This window comes from Pinus tabuliformis, chromosome 5_2 (genome assembly GCF_031772625.1).
Source record: "Pinus tabuliformis cultivar Carrire ecotype Pingquan chromosome 5_2, CPIR1, whole genome shotgun sequence".
NCBI lineage: Eukaryota > Viridiplantae > Streptophyta > Pinopsida > Pinales > Pinaceae > Pinus > Pinus tabuliformis.
In genome coordinates, this window is record NC_142306.1 from 707682749 (window position 1) to 707691692 (window position 8944).

Genomic DNA, 8944 nt, shown 5'->3' on the forward strand with positions numbered 1-8944 from the left:
AGGAGAAACAAATGCGAAACAAATTAACAATACAACTCTATTACTGAAAAGCTAAAGTGCTGAAATTGGAAAGCTGAGATAGCCAATAGCCACTATGCAACACAAAACTGAATTCTAAAATCAGTAGTCAACACCCTCACTGCACTGGTTTCTTCACCAAGAAGGTCGTACCTTTATAATTCCTGAACTGAGCAAAACATGTGACATCTATCTCTTCCTTTCAAACATGGAAACCCGTTTTATTTTTAACATTATTTACGTAACCAACCTAACCACTGCTACCATTTATTCCTTGGGATTCAACTTAGCCTTTCATGTAGGACCACGCAGAAAAGCGAAACCACTGACCGAGATCCCAAAACAATAATATAGCCATTGGACCGCAAATCCACCTCTAGGTAAAGACCTGAACTCTTCGTGTCTGGAGAAACGCACAAAGTTAAAAAAACATTTTATTAAAATAATAATCTTACATAAACTAATATCAACCAAGGAAAAAATTGTGAAAATTAAGTGAATGCATCTAGATATATAATACATAATTGGGTTAAAATTAAGTAATAGTGGCAGTAACACCGATATTCGTAGAAGCTGTGTGACTGCCATGCCCGACTTTGCCGCCCGACAGACTTTAAAATTACCACATTTGCACATTAGAAGAGTGCTTCAAAACAATGATTCATTTTGTTGAGAAAGCTTACCATTTGGATTTTATAGTCATAATACTTTAAGTTAATCACCAGATTCCCAACTATATTAGTCCATCCATAAGTACCAAAATAAATTTTCGAGACTCGGACAGGGGAAAAAAAATTCACTTTTCGCAGAAAATAAAGTTTATTATGTCCGTATGATGCAAATTGGCAACTGATCTAAGATCTTAGCGAAGGCGAAGAAACGAGCTTGGTAAATCGTCTCGTGGCGAAGAAACATGCAGAATACCCGACGCGTGTCAAATTATCATAATTTATTGACTGCATGTTTTTCTACAGCATAAGACTTGTGCACATAAATCATTGGGTGCATGCACAGATAGTGTAACATGTCAAACCGGCTTTAACTCCGTGATTTCTATGCCCAGGTATGGGCTTCAGTAAGACCAATGAATTGTCCGTCGCGTTGCCATTATCGCCTTCGCTGTAAGTTGTCGGTCGCATTGCCATTATCGCCCTCACTGTAAGCAACCTATTCTGGTCTGGTACGTTAGGCAGCCATTAACAGATCATTAAATGTTTGTGTTTTTCAAATTGAAAGTTATGGCTGATAACGCGTGGCCTGGATGTTTCAGGGCATCAGTTATGCCAAGCTAGCTAGCTTGCCACCCATCATCGGGCTGTGTGAGTGTTCCAGCCTGTGAACCTTGAACTATGATGAATAATTTGTTAAAAAATATTTCTTTCTCACATAATTCTCTGGTTTTGGGGCAGATTCAAGCTTCGTTCCACCCTTAATCTATTCGGTACTTGGTAGCTCCAGGGATCTTGCAGTTGGGCCCGTGTCTATTGCTTCTCTGCTTCTCGGAGCCATGCTCAGAGAGGAGGTTTCTCCAACCAGAGAGCCTGTGTTGTACTTGCAACTTGCATTCACTGCAACTTTCTTTGCTGGTGTTTTCCAGGCTTCTTTAGGGATTCTCAGGTAGGAGATTCTCTAATTGATATGGCTGGATTCTATGATAAGATAAATGGGTTTATTGACATGAATGATTCATGTGTCACAACAGGCTGGGATTTATAATCGACTTTCTGTCACGGGCAACGCTTATTGGATTCATGGCAGGTGCAGCAACGAGAATTTGTTGGACGGGACAAAGACGGCTATAGAATTGATGGTGAATGATGTGAACAACAACGAGAATTTGTTGGACGGGACAAAACTGGTGCTTACTACAGTGGATTCTAGCTGCAATGCCTTCGTCGGAACTGTGCAAATTTAGTTAGTCCCGACTTGTTTAAGCTGTTGTTGTAAGGTGTATTTGAGCAGGTCTGTTATAAGCATTTGCCCTGTTCTTTTTACAGGATCGGAGAAAGCCTGGCAGCGAAGTGAAATATGGAGGAGAAACCTTCGGAAGCGTCCCTGCAAACAGTGGCTGCACGGGCGCCTGTCACTGCACAAAGAAGATTGAACACCCGGCTGCAGGAACAAATGCCAGTGCCTTGTATGTAACACAATTACCTAGTTAGAGTTATCTCGTTTGGCTTAGTTTAATTAGATTGTAAATTCAAGCGAATTTTGATCGTAGAGTTCTGAAATTCAAATGGACAAAATATGAATCTATAATTTGTAAATTTAAAGATTGACAATTAAGTTATTCGTTAAAAATAGTCTTATCTATTAGTTACAGCGAAACCTAACCCAGCTGCAAATTTGAAATATTCCAAAATTAAAAATCATACATATAAATAAAAAAGAGTATCATTATACCCAATAGATATAATTAGTTTTTAATGTTGCATCCTAATAAAAAAAGAAGTGGATGAGAACCCTTGCCATCAGGGGAGCCGCTGAATAAGAGGCTTCAGGTCCAAAGCAAGGGCTTCGGCGAACAGAGGGCAGCCGCGAAAAAGAGGATCGTAACAGTGCGGACAAGATTCGACAAATTTGCGGTAATCAGCTAATTTTTTAATGTGGTTTCATTCAGGAAATAGATCCTAAGAGGATAAGTTATATTTTTCGAATCTGAATTTTTTTAACAATGCCAACATTCATGATGCAGGAATTCTGATTTTCTTTTAACAATGCCAATCTTCATGATGCAGGAATTCAAAAAACCGACTCTGTCTGCCTTTTACTTTGAGGGAAAAGCAGCAAGAGCAAGTCCAGGAGCAGCAATTGAAGAAACCGACTCTGTCTGCACGCAATCTAAATAATGGCACCAGGTAACTAGTCTCAGAACATTTTCTAAATTTAAAAAGAAAGAATTATATAACCGACTCTGTCTGCACGCAATCTAAATAATGGCACCAGGTAACTAGTCTCAGAACATTTTCTAAATTTAAAAAGAAAGAATTATATACCCAAAAAAGCCTGTGGATATTACCTTTATGTCACCACGAATTTTCATGAAATGACGTCAACCTGAATGATCTGCGCCCTCTGCACAGAAATTCTGCCACAGCCGAGACAGTCTCAGAGATGGCCGACGAGAGGGAAGAGATCCTAAATAGACAACAATCCAGCATGCCCGCAAGCAAGGAGATTGCAGGTGGAATGACAGAGTAATGCATGGTGTGCAGGTGGAATGACAGAGTAATGCATGGTGTGCAAGTGGCATCAGTGCGGTGGTGCTTCCCTATCATAAGATGGTTTTCTATTATACAAAACATATTTTGATTAACATAAAATGCCTGAGATTTAATGCTGGCATTAGTCCAGCATTAGTTTGAAGTTAAATTTACAAATTTGAAGCAAACATATGATATAACATATGCTTTCCGCCCTCTTGCCTCGGGAAGAGGCCAAATAAGACCATGAAAAAGAATACTGGTAAAAAAGTTTAAAAAGTTTGGATATTCGCGATAGGAGGTGGCTATTCATGAGGTTAAGCAGGTTGAACTAATGCTAAAATCGAACAAATCGATTACAATAGTCCCTGGCCATTGCCAGATGGCAGGGACTAATAAGTATGTGGTCTGTGAATTAATTTAAGGATTAAACGTGCACATTATACAAATTGGAGTTATTTACAGTGAAAAGATTTTTTTTAAGGAATCTAGGCCTTTTTATTGTTAATACATAACTCTATAATTTAGTTTTTATGGGTTCTGAAATTTATGGAAATTACCAGCTAATTAAAAAGTAAATTGTGGTTGTCAAATAAGTATGTGGTCGTTGTTTTTTAATTGGAATTTCGAAGATTTAAAAGAATATAAGTTGTGTATCCATAATGGTTTTGGAGTGGTGAAATAAGAGTTCTTTTTCTCTAATGATGTTTCTCTAATGATTTTTGAGTTGGGAACCTTAATATAGTTTTATGACTTGTGCTTGAGGTGTAGTTATTTGTGATTAAGAAGTAAGGAAATTAATTATTGAAGCTGTGAAAATTTAGTATCTTTGTGGTTGGTACTTGTGGATTAATGAGCTTATTAACAATGGCTAATGTATTCGCAAAATCATATTTATCTGACTCTAACAAGCTAGATGGTGAAAATTATGCAAATTGAAAATTTAAGTTGTAGACTTTAATAGAAGGCTACAATATATGGACAATTTTGTCTAGAGCTGAATTCAAGTCAGTGCACCCTCAAGCCACAGATGTTGCAATTCAGTATTGGGAGCGATGATAAAATAAAGCAAAGGTGCTTTTGCAGATGTTCGTTAACGAAAATATTATTCCACACATTGGAGAGAGAAAAACATCCAAGGAGACGTGGGACACTCTCAAAAACTTTGTATGAGACAAAGACTACAAATCGAATATTGTATTTAAAGAGTAATTTTCTTTCAATTAAGATGGAAGAAAATGAAAATGTCATAAATTTTATTTCTAGAATTAAGGATCTAAAGGATAAATTAGGTGACATTGTTGAAACAATATCTAGTACACACTTAGTTACTGTGACATTAAATTGAATGCTTAATGACTATAAAATGTTTATCACTGTCTTTCATCTAGAGAGAGGTCTCCTACGTTTGATGAGTTGGCAAGCATACTTATTCAAATAAAAATCAAACTTTGAATTAAATGAAGGAGTTGCAGCTCACAGGTGTGTACAGCACCTAGAGACTGCACTCAAACAAAGAGGAGACTCTCTCTCTTGTTCACTCTACATCACATCAAATGAATATTACAATATTAAATACATCACTGAAAATTAGGTAGTTGTGAACAACCTCCTAAACTCTAGGAACTAATCCTAAACTAAGGAGATGTGTTACAACCATATAACCATTTCTCCATTATTTTTAACTCCCCCCCTTAATGGAGAAAGGGTTATTCTGCACTCCTAACATCCCTCTAAATAACTCAAACTTTACTCGCCCTAGAGGCTTAGTAAAAATATCAGCTAAATTATCACAAGTGTTACAATACTCCACACATATTTCTTTTGACTGTATCTTTTCTCGAACAAAATGAAACTGAGTGTCAATATGTTTAGTATTTTTATGGAAAACTGGATTGTATGCAAGCTTTATTGTGCTCTGGTTGTCAGTTTTGATGCTGGTTGCTTCTTTCTGTCCTTCACCTGCATCGCTGAGCAATCTCCTCAACCAGATAGCTTCGCATGCAGCTGCACACAATGCTTGGTACTCAGCTTCACATGATGATAGTGCTACAGTACTTTGCTTTCTGCTACTCCACGAAATAACCCCGGATCCAATACTAAATGCGTAACCTGTGATGGATCTTCGATCATCCAGGTTACCTGCCCAATCAGAATCTGAATAACCTGCTAAAGTAACATCAGAAATGTCAGTGTATAAAATACCATAATTACAAGTACCACTAAGGTACCTCAACACACATTTTGCTGCAATCCAGTGACTTTCAAGTGGTTTGGACATAAACTAGCTCAGCACACTAATAGAATATGCCAGATCAGGTCTAGTTGTCATGAGATATATCAAACTTCCCACTAGCTGTCTATACAAAGTGGCATCCACCTGTTTTGTGCCATCGTCACTGCTTAACTTGAGATTCTGCTGCAATGGTGTTGCTGCTGTTTTGCACTGTTCCATTCTGAATCTTTCCAACAGGGTTCTGGCATACTTTCCTTGAGTTAGAAAAGTTTGACCAGAATCTTTCCATACCTCCAATCCTAGGCAATAATGAAGATCTCCAAGGTCTTTCATTTCAAATACCTGTGACATTTGCTGCTTGATTTCTTTGATCAAATTATTTGCATTTCCTGTTATGATCATGTCATCCACATACAAAGAAATCAAAATGATTTGCCTCTGTTTATTTATCTTGGTATATAGGTTTGGATCGTTGAGGCTCCTATGAAAACCATGCTGTATAAAAAATGAATCAATTTTCTCATACCATGACCTGGGTGCTTGTTTCAAACCATAAAGTGCCTTATGCAATTTACACACTAAATGCTCCTGCCCCTTTTTCACAAAACCAGGAGGTTGTACTAAATAGATTTCTTCCTTTAATTCACCATTCAGAAATGCAGACTTAACTTCTAGCTGGTGTAGCTTCCATTTATGTTTTGTTTCTAACGAAATTAGCATTCTAATTGTATTTAGTTTAGCTACAGGGGCAAAGGTGTCATCGAAATCTATTCCTTCTTGCTGTGAGTAACCCTTTGCTACCAGTCCTGCTTTGAATTTTTCTACACTCCCATCTGCATTTATCTTTGGTTTATACATCCACTTACATCCTATAGGGGTTTTTCCTTCAGGAAACTCAACTAAATCCCAAGTATGATTTCTATATATTGATTTAATTTCCTCATGCATTGCAGCCCTCCATGCATCTGATTTACTTGCTTCTTCATAGTTTGAAGGTTCTACAATGTTTAAAATTTTGGACATTAAAGCATAGCCTTTCAATCTTTCAGGTAGTCTAGTCTTCCTACCTGATCTTCTAGGTAGAGGACTTATCTCAAGTCTATATGTTTCAGTGCTTTCCAGGTCTGCATCATCACTTATTACACTATCTGCTGCTACTTCTTCCTGTTTCTGCTCCTGCTCCTGCTCTTCATCTTTGTCACTGTTCATTTCTATCAGCAATGGAATGTGGCTATCACTGTTAGAGTCTTCCTTTCCATCTTCAGCCTGTTCATGAAAAATAACATCTCTGCTTGCAAAAACTTTATGAGTCACAGGATTATATAACTTGTATGCCTTATACTCTGTGCCATATCCAACAAATATACATTTCAAGGCTTTGGGGTCTAACTTCTTTCTATCTGCTTTCAGTATATGAGCATAAGCTTTTGATCCAAATATTCTTAAATGACTAACTGCTGGCTTGAGTCCAAACAATGCTTCAAAGGGGGTTTTGAAGCCTAGACATTTAGTGGGACTCATATTCTTTAAATAAACAGCAGTGTTAATGGCTTCTGCCCAAAGACCATTCGATAGACCTTTACCTTGAAGCATACTTCTCGCGCACTCCACAAGAGTTCTGTTCTTGCGTTCTGCTACTCCATTCTGTTGTGGAGTGTGTGGCACTGTGAATTGCTGCATAATCCCATGCTGCTTGCAGAAGTTCATGAACTCTCCTAACCTGTATTCTCCCCCTTGGTCCGAGCAGAGAATCTTTATCGTTTTTCCTGTTTGGTTCTCTATCATAGATTTAAACTCTTTAAAATACCAAAAGGCTTGACTCTTTTTACTTAAAAAATACACCCATGAAAACCTAGTGCAATCATCTGTAAACAACAGAAAGTAGTATGCTCCTCCTAAAGACCTAGTTTTTATAGGTCCACAAATATCTGTATGCACTAGTTCTAGAATGTCTCTTTCCTTTCTGTTGACATGCAAAGGGAACCCTTCTCTATGCATTTTCCCTAATGCACATCCATCACATTCCAGCTTGACATTATGAAAAACAGGGAGTCCATCGACCATACCTTTCTTCTAAAGTAAGATGAGGTCTTGCAAATTGAGATGGACGAATCTCTGATGCCAAAGATTTTCGACTGTTGATCCAGCTGCAACCATTGCTTGTCGTGGCATACTCTTTGCGTCCAATCTATACAGATTCCCCACGCACTCCTGTTGCAACTGTTTCCATCTGGCTATCCTTAATGACACAACCATTCTTAAATAATTGCACCTACATGTCCTCGTCTGTAATCATTGAGACAGAGATCAAGTTTTTCTTAGTTCCTGGAACATATAATACATTTTGAAGATGTTTAATGTCGCCACTAGGTAGCTTCACAGGAATATCTCCATATCCTTTGATCTCATACCCACTGTCATCTCCTAGATAAATTTTTGATCCACACGCAGATTCTTCAAGAAATTCAAAACAGTCCTTCTTACCGGTCATATGTGAGGATGCGCCAGAGTCGACATACCATATGTTGTCCTCAGCTCCCTTTGATGCTGAAAGAGCACAATCAACTGTGAATAGTCAAAGATCATGGTTGTGGTCCTCCTCTTCTCCAGCAAAACACCCCTGATGTTTCCTCTGTTTGCTTCTTCTTTCATCTGTCTGCCTCTTATAGCATTCTTTAATCTGATGACCAGGTTTTCCACAGTAAAAACATTTCTTAACATAATTATCAGTCATACCTCTAAATGATCTCTTTTGAAAAGAGTTGGCTCCTTTCTACTGTTGCTGTTGCGGTTGCTGGTGTTGGTGCTGATGTTGGTGCTGGTGCTGCTTCCCTCTGTACTGTTGCCTTTTTGCCATCAGAGCCAGGTCATTGCTCTGAGTTTTCAGATTCTGTCGTCGCTCCTCCTCCTGGAGCAGAATCGCTGTGAGCTCATCAAATGAAGGTGCTTTCTCCCTCACTGACAGTCCTGTGATGAACGTCTGTTATTCATCAGTCGTTCTGTTCAATGTAAGCATGACTAGATCTGAGTCGGACACCTTTTCTCCAATAGCTCCCAGTTTTTCACTCAGATCCTTGACTCTGGCCATGAATCCAACAACGGACTCATTCTCGTCCATCTTCAATGCAAATTGAGTTCCAGAACACGATTTGTATTCTGAGTCTCGTACGAGTTCTTGATCATCGTCCATATATCAGCGGCCGACGTAGAATCTCTAATATGTGGGATAATATTGTCTTTAACGGACATCTTCAGTATAACTTTTGCTTTCATTTCTCTTTTATCCCAATCTTGTTCTTGGGTCGCTATTCCATATCTCTGCTCATTTCCCTCAACGATCAACCATGCATTTATGCTCTCCAGCAAAGTTTGCATTTTGAATTTCTAGTTGGAGAAAATCGATCCATCGAGTTTGCCAAACTCGTGGAGATATGATTCTATACTGTTATTCATTTTCGCCCAACTGAACACTCCAATCGGCCACCGC

At 38.4% G+C, this 8944-nt stretch overlaps 1 pseudogene; it reads left to right on the top strand.

Moving 5' to 3' along the window:
• The first annotated feature begins 1279 nt into the window (after positions 1–1279).
• On the top strand, positions 1280–1820 carry LOC149161114 (putative sulfate transporter 3.3 pseudogene; annotated as a pseudogene).
• Positions 1821–8944: the final 7124 nt, after the last annotated feature.